The sequence below is a fragment of the Neopelma chrysocephalum genome, unplaced genomic scaffold (assembly GCF_003984885.1).
Source record: "Neopelma chrysocephalum unplaced genomic scaffold, ASM398488v2 Primary Assembly neopelma1_96688, whole genome shotgun sequence".
Taxonomy (NCBI): domain Eukaryota; kingdom Metazoa; phylum Chordata; class Aves; order Passeriformes; family Pipridae; genus Neopelma; species Neopelma chrysocephalum.
The window spans coordinates 1,719,506-1,736,142 of NW_020925333.1; positions in this window are offsets into that span (position 1 = coordinate 1,719,506).

The following is a 16,637-nucleotide window of genomic DNA, read 5'->3' on the forward strand; positions in this document are numbered from 1 at the left end:
GTTTATGAATGTGGGTTATGCACAAACACAAGAAAAGCTCTCGGGTTCCTTCCACAGAAACAGTTTATCTGGTTAAAAGTGTGTGTTTTAAATCGCTCAGTCAACATCAAAGCAAGAGAACAACTGAGGCAGTGACTAGACATGCTCTGTGGAAACGCACTAAGCCGTTGAAATCCAAGTGAACACTTGGAGTTAAACAATTCACTGTCAAACAAGATAATTTCCAAAGCTTAGGAAAAGTCATCTTTTCTAAGTAAACTTCACAAAGACCAGATGCTGGTGGGAATTTTTCTTGTGTGTTCCCTATTCTTTTTTTCCCCCGGAGTCTGGCTCCTTACTTGTACTTCTGTAAAAACATCATGCTTTTTATTTTGGAAGATTTTGCTGGTTTTAAATCTAAGGGAATCGTGAAGAAAATGCAAAAGTGATGTACTACTCTGATATATTTCAGGTTGCAAGCAACAGCCTTCAAGCTCAGGTTTCACAAATAACTAACTACGAAGTCTATTGGAAGAGGCCAACACCCATGGCAGCCAGTGTGACACAGCACCACCCCTTGTGTGTGTCACAGTGTGTGGAAAGGAATGAGGCAAAGTCAACCCAGCTGAGAGAGAGATAGGACCAAGGAAGAGGCAAAGCAGAGCGTGGGAGAGTATTGGAGCAGGGTGGCAAGGGAGATATGAGCTCTGCTGGCTCCTGGGGTAAGTTTACACCTTTGGCTGCTCCCAGCCTCACCTCCAATTTTCTGTAGGAAATCTGATAGCAACATGCTGACAGCTTGGCCCTCGAGGTCTAAAAATATGTAGCTTTGACTATAGAGGAGCAATAAAAAGCTGTGTTGGGCTCCATACTGTGCAAACTCCCTGTGGCTTTTGCCTCTCATTTCTGGAATCAAACCTCTTCATAGTTCATGGCTTGAAGAGTATCCTGACAGAAGGAAAAGGAGGAAGTGAGCTGGGAGGGAGTGTGAGCAATTGTGCAATTCAGAGCACAAAAATAAAATACTAATTTTTTTTTGCCTCTCAGACTGTTCAGTGGCAGGTTGCAAAGACACAGACAGTTGGAATCAGGGTTTCTGGACTAACGCTTAAAAGGGCTTCACAAATCCCCAGAAACTTGTTATCTCAGAGCAATAAACAGAGACTGTGGCTGCAGGCTTGAATGCTGATGTGCTGTAAAGTGATAGCCAAGCCAGTGTAGAACAAGGGGACTGGGGATCTTCAGGCTCAGGGATTGAGTGGGTAGGCAGGGTCTGTCCCAGGTACCCACAGAGGTGAGAGCCCTCTGCTAAAGGGGGCAACAGCATGAACTTTGGTGAGTGGAGGGAATTTACAGCTAGAAATAAATTAAAACCCTAAAAACACTTCCAGAAAATAGGATGGACTTGCTTCCTCTTTAAGCAGACATCTGTTGAAATGCTGCAGCAATATAATCAAATATTCAGTCACCATTTACTGGGAACAATTAGTACTAATGAACCTTAGGAATTACTAGAAACAATAATTACTTACAAGCATTAGGAACTAACAAGCTTGATTCTACTCTCATTGAAATGAAGACCTTTGTCAGTAGCAGTAGCAGACCATGTCCTAGGTGGTTATTTCTCTGGGAACTGTTATAGAGCTTGACTAAGTTCACTAGTGTATTTGAATAAAGAACAAATATGAGATCAGTCATTTGATTAGCTACAGATTCTATCAATTGGAGCTCATAGTTAGTCAATCCTTTGGAGGAATCTCAGCTGTAATGTTCACAGTGTGGCAATTTGGCAATTTTATTTACCACAGGTCAAGATGATGCTTCCCCATACTTTGGGGTAGATAGACTGGACCAAACCGGTATTCCTCCAGAAGAGTATGTTCAGCAACAAGGCTGAGAATAGCTGGCCCAATGTCAGAATGAAGAAATTTGAGCTCTTGATTTTTGGTCTGAAAACTTTTGGCACTTGCAGAGAACAATAAAACATGACAGTCTGTAAAATTATTCTCTGGTTCCAACAGTACAGCGTTGGATTGAATAGTAGTTTCCTTGGATGCTTACACTTTTAGGATATTTTTCATTTCTCTATTGCTTTAAAATCAAGAACTCCAATAGTCTCTGCTATCTGCCACCTTGGCTTCTGCCACAAAATCAGGAAAAGCAGGCTAGCAACTGTTAACCTATGTAGATCAAGAGAACTGTTAATGTCTTAAAAATAAAAAAAAATTTAAAAAAATCTACATAAACAGTCAAACTTGTATTGGATTTGATTGTTCCTTCTTTTGCAACATTTTCAAATTTGCTCTGTTCCCAACTTTCTGCTGTTAGTGATCATAGAAAGAGGCACAAAACTGTTCTTCACATGGCACCAGAGGTCCACAGCTAAGTAGAGATGAAATACAGAGACACAATACATAGGAGTGTCCATCCCAGTGGGCACTCTGCTACATCACACGCCTTAATTTTCTGCAGCAGAGCAGGAAGGATTAAAAACATCAACCATGTTATACCAAACTTCTCCTTCGAGGAATTGAGATCTTTGAGCATAATATTGGTATGCCAGTTGATTCATAAAACTCAGCTAAGTGCTGAACTTATATTTGTAATGGAAGAAAAGAAAGACTCTAACTGGGTGCTATTGTTTTTGAGCATTGTAATTGCTACTTCCTTATCAAATCTGTAAATTGTGAATTCTTTAAATTTTAATGGTTTAGAAGCTAATGAAGTTGGTTAACTCTTCAGCTGATCCTGTTGAAAAGAATAATAAAGTATGTATAAAAAACATCCTTGATGCTTGTTACGACTGCAATGGTAAGCTTAAATTTCTTTCAGAACTTGTATTTGCAAGATTAAATTTCTTTCACAGCATGTCTGCTTAAACAGGAGCACGTCCCTTGTTTCAGCAGCCTTGCCAGCTACATGTGTGACTGTCCCACTCAAACACTGCCACTTCCCATCCCACACCATCGCACACTCCTCTGGACTGCTTGCTCCTTTCCTTGTGACAGGAAATCATGGGTTGCTTTCCAACAAACCTGAGTTAAGTATCATTGTGCTTGAAATAGCCCCAGTTTTCAAGTGAGACAAAGTCCTGCCTCCCAGAAAATCATGAACAGTCTTGCAAAACTCTAGACAAGAGGTTGTGCTAGTGGGCAAAATCTATTTAAGTATCTGTCTGTGTGTGCAACTCGCTAGCTGTCCACATCAGCCACTCAATGAGAAACTTGTTGAATGTTCTTCATGATGGCTTCAAACTCATTAAATCCCTGAGCTCAGTGTAGCGATACTTTCATCTTCCTCATCAGTTGAAGAACCCGTTCCCAGAGTTGTCTCCAAGGTTTTACACTGACTATGGAACAAGATTTGGGCAAGACCAGAGCAGAATTTTTCAAGAGGAGCCCCATGCTCTCTCCTGCAACAATGAAGGACTAGGCTGAGCTCTTAGCATGGGCAGAAGGAATCAGTGTTTGTGCTGGTTTAGATCTGAGTTATGACATTTCAGAACAACCATGTGTCAGGAACCCCTAATTCAACACATTGTTCCTTTCCAGGAAACTTCTCTAGGAGAGTCCCTGGGCTAGAGAATCGATGAATTAAGTGTTTTGTAAACTTTGCAAAACAAGCCTTGTACCACCCAAGGGTTACTACAGTATGCTCCCTGACTTCTGAGTTAGACATCAAGGCGCAGGATTGATGCCTTACCCATTCCACACACAGAAGATTTCTCGCACGGATGACCAGGGATGTCCCAGTGAAAAATCCAACAACTTGAGAGAAAACATCACTTCACCCAAGTAAGAGATGTGTTGGTTTTGTGCTTCCTTTTCTTTCCACATGCCTCAGTTTAGTTTAGTTTAGAAATGCTTAGTGTTTTATTCAAAGCACAGGGTCCACCAGGACTTGAAACTGTAGGATTTAATTCCTTGAATGTGTATACCTAAAGTCTGTTTTATCTTGCAGCATTAGCTTTGACTAGGAATAACATGGTAAGGAACTGTATGTGCATGAGCAAGGGAGAGAGAACTTCCACTGAATGACTTTTGCAGCCTTACTTCATTATTTGAAGCATATTATCTAAAAAGCCACTCTCTGGGACTGTGAGGAATGGTGATGGGCTTTGCAGGTAACACAAGCTGCCTAAGGAACTGTATACAGAAAAGACCAAGACTGTGCACCTGCCCTCCACCAACCTGTCAGAGTTGCTGTCAAACCCTTTCTTATATTCAGCAGTGCAGCCCTGGCCACCTTGGCCAGGTACTTTGTACCTTGGCAGAGATTGGACTATTCCCATTTTAACTCACATGATGATTCCAGTATTTTAAAATGGAAGACATTTTTAACATATAGCCATTAACTCAGCCTTCATTTCTTTTTCCTCTGGATTCTTCAGAGGCTAAAATGAATCTTTTCTTCAAAAACGAGGAATAATTAATACTTGCATTTTCACAGCTTTGGGGTAAAAGGAGGCAAAGAGTTCACAGTTAGTTCTGATCTGAATCACACTTGTGACAATGTCAGTCAGAGAACAGCTGGATGTCAGGCACTAAACCTCTCAGAAAGACCCACTGGCTGGGGGTAAGTCTCTCTGCTCTTGTCCTCCCAATTTACCCACTTTGTCCCTAACTAAGAGACAAACACTATTTTGTGATATGTAATGACAAATCCTCCAAGATAAGCTTGAAGCTCCAAATTTCCCAAGGGTCCAGGGCCCCCTGTTTTTCTTTAAAAGCTGAAGCAGTCTCAGGACTTCTCCCACCTTCTTTCTTGATCCTACATGACATGTCAGTGATGGCAGGAGAAGGCTGTGCCAGGTCAGGCAGCGCAATATCAGAGGAAAAGCTGGACTTGCACACTGGAGTTGCCACTTGGGGGAGCCTGTTACAGTCCAGGAAGCGTCATGTCATGGACTGCAGCGCAGCACTGCAGCCTCTGTCCTTGGCAAAGGCAGCTGGTGATGGAATAAACATGACATTCCTAGAGCTTACATAATACTTACAGTAGTAGTATAATTAGAATTAACATTTGTCTTGTAATATACTATTCTAAGAAATGTTTCGTTATTCTTTTTGTGAACCAGTTTTTTGGTTTTGGGTGAGTGTTTTGTGGGGTTTTTTTTCCTTGGCATCATCAAAATAGCCATCTTTGGTGACATCCGGGTCGTATGACTGTTTGTACAGAAACTTGTGAGGTTTCATCCATCAGAAGATAGTGACTTCCCCCTGTAGATAACAAACATGACAGATTATGCAATATCTGGGTAGATGATGTTAGCAAATTCCTGTTAGCATTATCTGGCCTCAAACACAGGAATGGTGTATCAGAAACATGGCAGTAATTGTAGTCTGGTTTCTTGTTCATATGGTAGAACTACGTTTTCCACTAGCATAAATCCATTTGAGACCATATGACTAATTCGTTTTTAAAAAGGATAAGTCTTCAGACAGAAATAGTAGTTTACAAATACTTCAGTGCTGACTCGTGCCAGTATTCCAGACTTGATTCTGTGTAAATGACTGCATCTTGGTAGGTGCTAGTGGTTTGTACTGTGGCAGGTTCCCCATCAGCATCGGTGTCTGCAATAGGGATGTACTACAAGACAGAGTGAGAATATTAACTAGTGTAAGGGGCTGTGGTTTGGGTGACTCACTTCAAGGAGTAGTATAGACACTGGCACTTCATCTCTATTGCATCAGGCCTAACCACACACCTTAGATGCCACACTTCTGAAATCAGAAGGAGCTTTGCCAAGGAGTAAAGTTAAGACTTGACTAGTGGAAAAGGTCTTTGAACACAGCAGGGGCTGTAACATGTAACTTGGCATGTGGAGTTAGAAAAGTGTGGGGAATCCTGCTACCATTTCTGCAGCATGGGGTGTGCCTACTTGCCTGCATTTCCCTGTCTGTTGCCCGCTACAACATGTGCCTGCAGATCTGTGCCACTGTCCAGTGCTCCTTGGTCCCTTCCCACTCTACGCACTCTATGAGGTGGGGTCATGAATGATGGACTGGGATCAGTGGTCTCCCAATCCTGCTGGCACTCCCACCTACTCTGCAGATAGACAAGAGCATCTGGGTTATGGAAGAAAACCTTGTGTGCACTTGGAGGAGTTAACATAGATTTTTTTTGTTCCCAGCAGTTGTTCCCAGGTCAGACAGGAGAACAAAAGTGTGCAGGAAAGAACATGGCACAGCAAGGGCACATTTCCTACAGGCTGGACAGAAGGATCTATGCTGGATGATCCGAATAACTGATGTCAAATCTGCTGGGCATAACCAAGACATGCTATCACCTCTATTTAAAATCATTCTTGATTATCTGCTTGGTCACTTGATCACAGGGTCAAGTGAGGGGCCTACACAAAGACATCACTACCATGCAGCCCATATAGAGAAAGACATCACCTGCCTAACTTCCCAGCTCATAAAGAAAGCATCATCCCATTTCAAGGGAAATGGCAATGGGGAGAGGCAAGGCAATCTCGCTGCTGAGACAGACCTCAGCTCTGTGGGTGTGAAAATATCACACAACGTAACAGTCAAACTTCCCATTAATGCTGTTCACAGCTGGCAACATGAGTCACGTACCTCAGAAAGAGCAGGAGTGATGTTAGAGTGCCTGTGGTCCCCCTGCTAGGAGATGAGTTTGAAAGGGCCTTCATGCTCATCTCCGTTCTGCTGTGCTTGAGGTCTTGTTTCTAGTCGAAAAGAAAGAACAGCTCACATATAAGTAACGCCAAGAATTTACTGTTAATTAAAATCTAAAGAGTATATTCTTGCTAATCCAAATTTAATTGATATGGAAAAAGAAAGAATAATACTGCAGTTATAACTTCAATGTGGGAAAAGTGCCAATAATAATATTAATAATACAATTGCAACATAAAATAATACAAATACAGTACACCTATTTTTTTATCCATTTTCTTGGATTGTACCTCACCCTTCCATTGTTCCTCTAGGTCTTAGAGTCAGCGTCTTCAGACTGCAGAATGACTTAAAACTGTAAATCTTCAGCTTCTGATTTCTTTTGTGGGAATATTATCACACTGATGCTCTAGGATCTACTTGAGGTCTTTTGTCTGTGACTCCTAAAATGCATTTACACCTTTCTCTTTTTTTTCACTGGTCTTCAGCTACATATTACAGCTGAATTTACTGTAAATGGTGTATTCCACATATGCTAAAGACTCTTAATTTTTGTTCTTTTTACTACCCCTAAACCCAGTTTTGCCCAGGCCTATATTTCTCTGATCATTGATGCAGAGTTGTGGGATCTCCAGTGCCAAGCCTGTGTCCCACATTTTATCAATTCTTGCCTGTAATGCTCTATGCTCCATGCATTGTCTCCAGCTTGGTATTTCTTGATCCTGTATTGTGTTAGAAGTAAACATCTGCATTATACATAGAACTACTAATAGTTACTGCTATCTATATAGAACTGTACCATATAAAGATAAACAAAATTAAAATTAATTACTGTAGGCAACTGGTCATCCAGAGAAATTGCTGTCACAAAAGTAAAGCTATAGGCAGATAAAGCAAGGTTGGCAGGCCCTCATCCTGAAGCTCTGCCAAAGCTGATTGCCTGTCGCTAGCAATGGCAATGCCAGGTTATAGGGCTACCTTGCTGCTTTTCTGAGCATTTCTTTCTTGCCTCTCAGGGAATTAGGCATGTTATGGTGTAGTACATCCAACGCAAGTCCGTATGCCTCTAGTTGAATGTTTACAGATGAAAGAGATTATCCAGATTTTGGAAGTTTTAGAAATCAATAGCTATGAGTGGAGCAGCAAAACAAGGAACAGCTTTTTTTGCCTTTTTTTTTTTTTTTTTTTTTTTTTTTAAATCTCCCATACCATCCTGCACCAAATTAAGCTTTGGTGCACAAACATGTATTTCAGGACCTTTCCTACCACTAGTACTATGTTGCCTAACTGGAATTAAAGGTTTGAATTCTCATGTCAAAGGCATGAGAAAAATCTTCTTGGTCAGAGAATTCCCTCAGCATTGTGATTTTTTCACTTGTTTGTAGTTCATAGGGGACAGTAAGCAGATGGAACCAGTTTACACGTACCCATTTATGTGAATTCTTTTTCAGAAAAGGACGTTGTTGCCTTAAGAGACTGTAGAAAAACAGGACTCCAAGCCAACTTAGTGTATAAGATAAGATAAAGAGGGTAGATCCTTTAATTTCAGGCCTGAGGCCTACAGGAATACACATGATGTGCCCCCTTTATCCAAGGGGTTCCACAATTTAAGGTGTTAACCCAGATAAATCCCAGATTTATCCACCCCTCAGCACCTCCCCCTGGCACACCCCTCTGGAAATTGAGGCAGGGGGCTCTGGGACCACCTCTTCCTCAACCTCCTCTTCATCGCAGCACGTAGAGTCCTTGGAGCTTCTCCAAAGTTCCGGGCTTGAAGGTCGCTGTGCCTGCGTGGTATCTTGTTGTCCAGGCCAGAGTGCAGTTGTTCTTAAACAGGATGAAGGCCTACCTTGAAGGAAGTCTAAACAAGCTAATGGAATTCTGAGGCAGTGATATGGGACGGGGTTTGGTATGTGCAACCATTAAGCTGCTGCTGTTACTTTTACTGGAAAATACTGGTAAGGGATATAATACAGCTACTTCTAAAATCTACAAAAAGCTAAAAATCAAAAAATCCATAGGCATCAATCCCCCCTTTTAGAGGTTTGACAAGAACTTAATCTTGTCTAGCCTCTGTCATTTATACTTAACATCGTACTAATAAGATGACTAATACTTACAACACTAAGCATACAACAAGCTATTATGCACATCTAACACTATATACAATTAACATGAATAGCTGTTTTATCTAGGTTCAGATTTGGTAACCATGAAGTAAATTTATAGAAGATATTTCTGTAAACCTAATGTGACATCCTCAGGAATTGCCCAATGTAGGATTTAAATTTGCTGCCAAATTTAATCCGAATTTATAGTGCAAATCCAGCACTCACTTTCATGCAGAATATTGGGTGCATTTTACTAAAGCCAAATGTAAGTTTTGTTCTAAACCCAAATCCTAGTTACTGGTGGTATTAGACAATACACACAGGAAAAAGTTTAAACATCATTTTAACAATTTGCAATAGTTTCTGTTGTTCCACTTGTCTCAGGAACAGAGGCTTTTTCCTTCTGGGTAGCGAATCCAGGGTTCTTTGCCAACAGCTCTGGCCACAATGAAGATGGTCTGCTATAAATCAAAAAATCCATAGGCATCATGTTTTATACTAAGATCTGTTTGGCTGGAGCCTTTAATGTCATTGTAACAGAAAGAGACAGAACATTATAGAAAGACATCTCTAATTGGATTTCCAAAACTGATGTGTGGGGGGTTGGCAGTTTCTCCCAGTCAAAGCCACGGAAGTTCACAGGTTCTAGCTGGAGTCTCCTGTCTCAGTGGTCTGTTCTTCTATGAAGAGCATGCCCAGACTGGATGCTGGAGGATGAAACTAGAAAAAAACAATTCAAAAGTCAACCTATAGGGAGCCAGCAGATAGTGGAGAAGGGGCCTGTCTTCATCTTAATCCCATATACGTGCCCTGTGGGAGCTGTGGGCTCAGGTCAGAACTCTGTGCTGTGATGACAGGTTCCCCCACCTCTGTTGAACACTGTGAATGTCTGTGAGAGACTCACTCTCTTGGAAGCTTTGAGGGAGACTGACCCCACACTCCCTTGTGCTTGCCTAAGTATGCTAGAAACACGTACACATGTCCACTGTTAAGACAGGGAATGTATGCACTTGTTTTAAGATAGGGACTGCATGCACTTATTTTAAGAGGGACACTTTCCCAGAGATCTAAAATTTAGTGACTTATGGAAGTGCACAAGGTGCTAAGCAATTTTAATTCCAGGAAGGCTGAAAAGTAACATCCTCAGAAAGGCTGATGTCTGATGACCTAGCCTGGAATTACAAACCTTTAAGTTTGACTTTTACACCAGGCAAACAGGAAGAAAGGAATTTTGGAGTTGCTGGCAGATAGCCAGCTGAAAATGAGCCAGCAGTGTGCCCAGGTGTCCAAGAAGGCCAATGGCATCTTGGCCTGTATCAGGAATTGTGTGGCCAACAGGACCAAGGCAGTCATTGTCCCTCTGTGTTCAGCACTGGTGAGGCTGCACCTCGAGTCCTGTGTCCAGTTCTGGGCCCCTTACTTCAAAAAGGACATTGAGGTGCTGGAGATAGTCCAGGGAAGGGCAACAGAGCTGGTGAAGGGTCTAGAAAACACATCCTGTGAGGAGCAGCTGAGGGAACTGGGGCTGTTTAGCCTAGAGAAGAGGAGGCTCAGGGGAGACCTTATCACTCTCTACAACTACCTGAAAGGAGTCTGTAGCCAGATGAGGGTCAGTCTCTTCTGCTATGTCTAAAGCCAAAGGATGAGAGGAAGTGGCCTTAAGTTATGCCAGGGAAGGTTCAGATTAGATATTAGGAAAACAAATTTCACCAAAAGGTTGCTCAGGCATTGGAATAAGTTGCCCAGTGAGGTGGTGGAGTCACCATCTCTGGAAGTGTTCAAGGCATGTCTGGATGTGCACTTGGAGATATGTTAAGGGTTCATTATGGTGGTGCTGGGTTGACAATTGCACTCAATGACCTTGAGGGTCTCTTCCAACCTTGATGATTCTGTGATTCTGTCATTCTGAGGACCATGCTTAGACTTTTATCTCCTTCTGTTTTACTTGAGCATCTGTGCGATGCAGCCAGCTGGTTGCCAGCAGTGCTGTTTTCAGCTAGAAAGCGTTAGGGCCACCCTACGCCTCTCCTTCTCCTCAGGCATTGGTCACTGAGTCCCAGCAAATCTGCATTATAGCCCTTGTCACAAGGTTGGCAAGCTTATTGGCAGAGACACTCTTGCTGGACTCTTCCAACCACATCACCTCTTGCCTTCCAGCCCTCATTTATCAGGTGAGGATACCCCAAAATCTCGACAGCTGCTTGCAATACCAGATGTGACCTGCAGGCTATGACAATTGAGCACTTGTGGTATGTGTTACTGTGAGAACTTCACAAGGAGCAAATGTGTTAGTGGGTTCAGAAACTAGGGGCTCAAGAAACTCATGGAGAACAGCTCCATAGGTGCAACAGCTCAGGAAGCTGGGAAATGTCTGGTTGCTGTAAGACAGATGCAGCAGAACTCCTGAGGGATGAGGCATACCCAGTGCTTATAACACGATGGGTGCTGTAAGGATTAAGAGATTGGGCCAAATAGACTTTTAAAGGAGTTTAATGTTCAGGTTCTTGTGGTCACAAGCCACAAGGTTTTGGGCACTGCAGTATTAGGAGAGGGTAAATGCCAGTACTGGGCATTTATCTATTTTGAGATCTGACCCTGGGTCTTTAGTCTACTGACACATCCCTGTATGAATCTGTTCTTCACACACAGAGAATGGAGACCTTCACTGAGGCAACAGCTGCTCCTATGCCAAGGTGGCACCATCTCAGGACTCCTGTGCAGAGGAGCCTGGCAGTAGCTTATCTTATGGGTGACAAAAGTCACTTCTAAAATGCGCAGGCCATTGAGAGAAGGGACTCTGGGACATCACAAAGCTCTCTAGAGCAGTGGGTGTCCCCAGCCATGTTGATGAGTATCACCAGCACGTTGAGTGCTGAATTGTGCTGCCCTGTCAAGCATGCCCTGGTCGATAAAAGCATCTAACTCACATGTCACCAGCAAGTTTCTGGAGTCAGGAACCAAAACAGTCCCTGGTAATTTGGAGAGGAATCTCCAGAGAATAAGAAGAAATAGCTACATCCTACTTGTGGTTGTTTCAGAAATGGTACCACACAAGCTGAAGTCTCAGCTGCAGTCAGTTTGGCTCCACGGGCTGGCAAGGGAAGCATTCCCCTCCCTGCCAGTACTACAGCTCCTCCCTCCACCAGATACTCCTCCAGATACTCCTGCAGCAGTGCCTTGCCTGGCGCTGCTCTCTCCTGTACAACTACTGACATTGCTACCTACCACCTTTTACTCTCCTGCCTAATGGTGCCTGCATGATTCCATTTACCTGTAAAAACCCACATTTCAGAGGACTGGGAGGAACACAAAAAAGTTATCAAGACTTCCCCTCCTGACATATTCCTGTGCCAATTGCAGAGACTTCACAACCATTCTTCCTTCCCCAGGCCATTCCAGCACTTTGTGATTGTCTTTAGGGAGGCCTTTCTGAGGAGCAGCTGGCTGAAACCTTCTGTCTGGTTTTGGCTCCCTCCTCTTTGCCCCCTTCACTAAGGACAGATTGTTCTGGTTTTTGTTGCAGAAAGCTGCAGAGTGTTCTTGTTCTATTCTTCCTTACTTGCCCCAATTTGCAGTTATTAAGGACAGCTTTTCAGCATCAAAAGGTATTTGATCTCACTAAATGCTGGGCCCGTTTAACTGTTTTTTTCTGTGGACAAAATAAAGAGAGGGTTGAGTACAGAAGTTTCTCATGCATGTTAGACTTCCATTGCATTGTTTCTCTGTGGTTGACAGAAACTTGCCAATATTTTTGAGAAATGTAATAGAATAAAAAAAACCCCTAACTCCTGCAACATTGTTTTTTCCACTTGGCCTGAAATATTTAAAACCTTCAAGTTTCATTATTTCAAGGCACGGGATAAAAATAAGCAATTTTTAGTAAACATTAATTGCTGAACTTCTTAGAAAGCTGAAGTATCTAGTGTTTTAATTTTCCGTTCTCCAACTGAGAGCAGATTTGTGGGAGATTTTCAAGAAAAATAAAAACTCTAAACAACTACCTCCATTTCTGGAATGCTCCTGGTCTCAAATCACCTTCAAAAACTTGTCGAATGACACATACCTTTAGCAGGTTAAAAAAATAAGATCTGTTTGTGCTGCACCAGAGTGAAGTGAGAAGGCAAGTAAAGGTAAAGGTTAGGAATGCTGCACATGTGTAGCCAAGCAGATCAATCCATTGTGCAGGTGCTGCTGGCAATGTGCACTCCTCGGCCTGGAAAGGCTCCTCAGCCCAGAGGGATGAACTGAGGGTCAGTGCTGTGGGGTCAGACCCATGTGGAGGGACTGGGCTGCATCTCTGTTACCAACAGGTCTGGGGACCGGACCACGCAGGCAGGTGGGTGGTGACCCCCCTCTTTGGAATTAGTTCAGTAGCATGAGCACAGTCTGCATGTGCCAGCTAGTCTTTGCTCTGGAAAGCAAATTTCAATTAATTTCAGCTGGATAACTAAAACCCATACAGGGACAGAGTGTTTCTGAATATAAAAGCATTTTATTTGGAGTCAGAGTTCAGCTGGATTTGGAACTAGGTGATCTGTAAGGTCCCTTCCAACACAAACCATTCTATGTTTCTGTGATTTAATTGGATTATATCTTGGTTTAAAATCAGAATGCTTTTCCCTTTACAATGTACTTACCACTAGGGTTTCTTTTTTAGTGTATATGAAACTTTCTTAATTTTAATGGCAGGAAAAAAACCTGAAGGTTTATCCTGTAAAATTAGTCTTCTTTGGTGCATATGTTCTGAGACTTCATGCTTGCTACTTTTTTTTAACCTGCTAATTTAGTTGTGTTGAACACTAACAACCCTGTCGATTTCCCAAGGACAAGCAGATGTGTTCACTTATCACAGCTGGGGAGCTTCTCCACAATGAAGGTCACAGGTGGCACATTAATAAACAGTGCTGTCACATGAAAACTAAATATAGCAAAACACCCAATGCCTCTTTTTTTGAGACACTTCTTATAATGCTTCTAAGGCATTTCTTATACCTTCCCTCCTGCCTAAATTCAACATGAAATCTGAACTTTTGGAAACTTGAGTTGACAAGTTCTCAATCTCTGTCATGAGTTTGTAGATCATGTTAGACCTCACAGTATGTTTTTCTTAGTAGATTCAGTCCACTGCTGAACCACAAACTCAGCAGACGGTTCAGGGTGTTCAGGCAAAACCAAAAATCAAACATGTATGTATTCAGAGCTAGTTAGAAAATGGTGAGGAAAAATTCCAGAGTTCTGATGAAATGTCTATCTCCTTTATGATAAATTCTGAATTCAATGAACTCTGCTTACAGCTTTGTACACAGTAATGGAGCAAGTACAATAAAGTAAGCTTCATCACATCCTGATGCAATCTGAGACACCTGAAAGCATATTAATAATTTTTCCAACTGGTAACTCATTAACCAGCTCAGACATGGCCCAGTCCAGTTTTCAGAGGGGCATGTGGAAGGGGGATTAACATCCATGTGTGTCTGTATATGCCTTGGCTCACTGGCAGAGGGCAGGAAAGGCAGCAGAAGGCTGCTGAGTATCCACATATTAAGTTCACTTATTTTTTTGCTTTCAAGAGCCCATCCTTGTTGTTCTAATCTACATGCACCCTTCTGAAAGTCAATGCGAATTCTGCATCTGAGGAATTTCTTTACTGAAGTGGAATGCTGAATTTCAAGGACTGACTTGTTCAATGGAAACCATTTCTCCAGGCCCCGGTACCTCTGCAGAGTGTGTGGGCAGGCAGCAGGAGCTGCTCTTCCCATGCCAGCAGCCCAAATAATGTTCCTAGGCCCTTATCTCTTCTGTATTCCCATGAGGTCTCTGGAGATCAATTCCCAAAACAAAGCTAGTAGGCAGAGGGATGTTACATTTTCACAAGGTCAGTATTTCTGAATTAGTAAATGATCAAATAAACATTGTTTCCTGCTTGTGCATTAATGTGCAATCAGCTGCCAGATTAGAGATATAAAAGCATATTTTAAGTCTTACACAAGCTTTGGTTTAGTACCAGGAAGTACCTGTCGATGAAAGATAAGCAGCCTGCCAGGGTGCAAGTGATACTACTCTAGCAATTGCATGAAACAATTTTCTGCTTTTGCCAGGAAACAATGCACTTTTTCATTCTTGCTCAGTGTTTTACCCATGGCCAGAACTGGGCTTTGCCTCCATTTTACAGAATCACAGAATCAACTAGGTTGGAAAAGACCTCTGAAATCATCAAGTCCAACTTTTGACTCAATACCATTTTGTCAACTAGACCATGGCATCAATTGCACATCCAATCTCTTCTTAAATACTCCAGGGGTGGTGAATCCACCACCTCCCTGGGCAGCCCATTCCAATGTCTGATCACTCTCTCTGTAAAGAATTTCTAATGTCTAACTTAACCTCCCCTGGCACAGCTTAAGGCTGTGTCCTCTTGTGCTACTGCTGGTTGCCTGGGAGAAGAGACAAACCCCCACCTGGCTACAACCTCCTTTCAGGTGGTTGTCGAGAGTGATGAGGTCTCCCCTAAGCCTCCTCTTCTCCAGGCTGAACAGCCCCAGCTCCCTCAGCCTCTCCTTATAGGACTTGTGCTCGAGTCCCTTCACCAGCCTCATTGCTCTTCTCTGGACCTGCTCCAGCCCCTCAATATCCTTCCTGAACTAAGGAGCCCAGAACTGGACACAGCACTCGAGGTGTGGCCTCACCAGCGCTGAGTACAGGGAAAGAATCACTTCCCTGGTCCTGCTGGCCACACTGTTCCTGATCCAGGCCAGGATGCCATTGGCCTTTTTGGCCACCTGGGCACACAGCTGGCTCATGTTCAGCTTCCTGTCAATCCAAACTCCCAGGTCCCTTTCTGCCTGGCTGCTCTCCAGCCCATGGGTCTGCAGGGGGTTGTTGTGGCCAAGTGCAGGACCCAGCACTTGGCCTTGTTAAACATCATACCATTGGATTCAGCCCATCTATCCAAACTGTCCAGGTCCCTCTGCAGAGCCCTCCTACCCTCCAGCACATTTTCCATCTGCTCTTACACTAACTTGTAGGTGCTGCTATTGCCATCAGCTTTAGTCCTCTGTGTTTACCTTGCTGCTGCCCGACAGGGCCAGAGAACATGACACAGGCTATTTCTTACACCTAAGGAGTCTATCAACACCCTGATTCCTTACCAAGTGTTACATTATCTAACTAAAAATGTTTGTGACCTTCTGCAGACAGAGTTGCTAATAGCTGTGTCTAGGCAGAGAAAAATTTTTCCTCATCATATGAGTGTTTAACCTTTTCAGTTTTCTTCTTGCTGCAAATGAACACAAGCCCAGTGTCTCCCCAGAGGTTCTAACCACCAGTGGGTCTACAGAGTGGCAATTAATCAGCAGGAAAAATATACATGCTGGTGAGTTGTTTTTTGTGAAATACAGCAGAAAGTCTTTTACTTAAATTCTGCTATTAGATTTTGAGTGCAAGATTGAACCAGCGAGTTTTTTCAACCCCGTCAACTATGAAAGTAGGGAAACGTTCTCAAAACATAACCAAGGCCAGCATGGAAACGCAAAGCCTTTCCACAATCATACCTGGTCTTCTATCTCAGTGGGGGGGCAGCACCCCACATCCCTGTCTGCCCCTACGTGGGGGAGATGAGAAGTGGGGCGTTATTTTTAAAAGAGATAAAACAAAACGAGTCTCGAAGGCCCACAGCAATCGTACAGGGAAACAGTGTGATTGCAGACTGGGCCACCGCAGCCTCCAGTGTCACCTTGGAGATCAGCCGGTAAACTCCAGGCCTCCCAAAAAGGCGGGGGGCAAGGCAGCCGGGTGTGTAAACAAGTAGAACGAGATCTATAAGTAGGCTTTGCAGGGAGGTGGCTTGTTACCCTCTCAACTTGTTGCCTGCGCCCGGCCGCAGAGAAGCAGGTGGGGCACAACA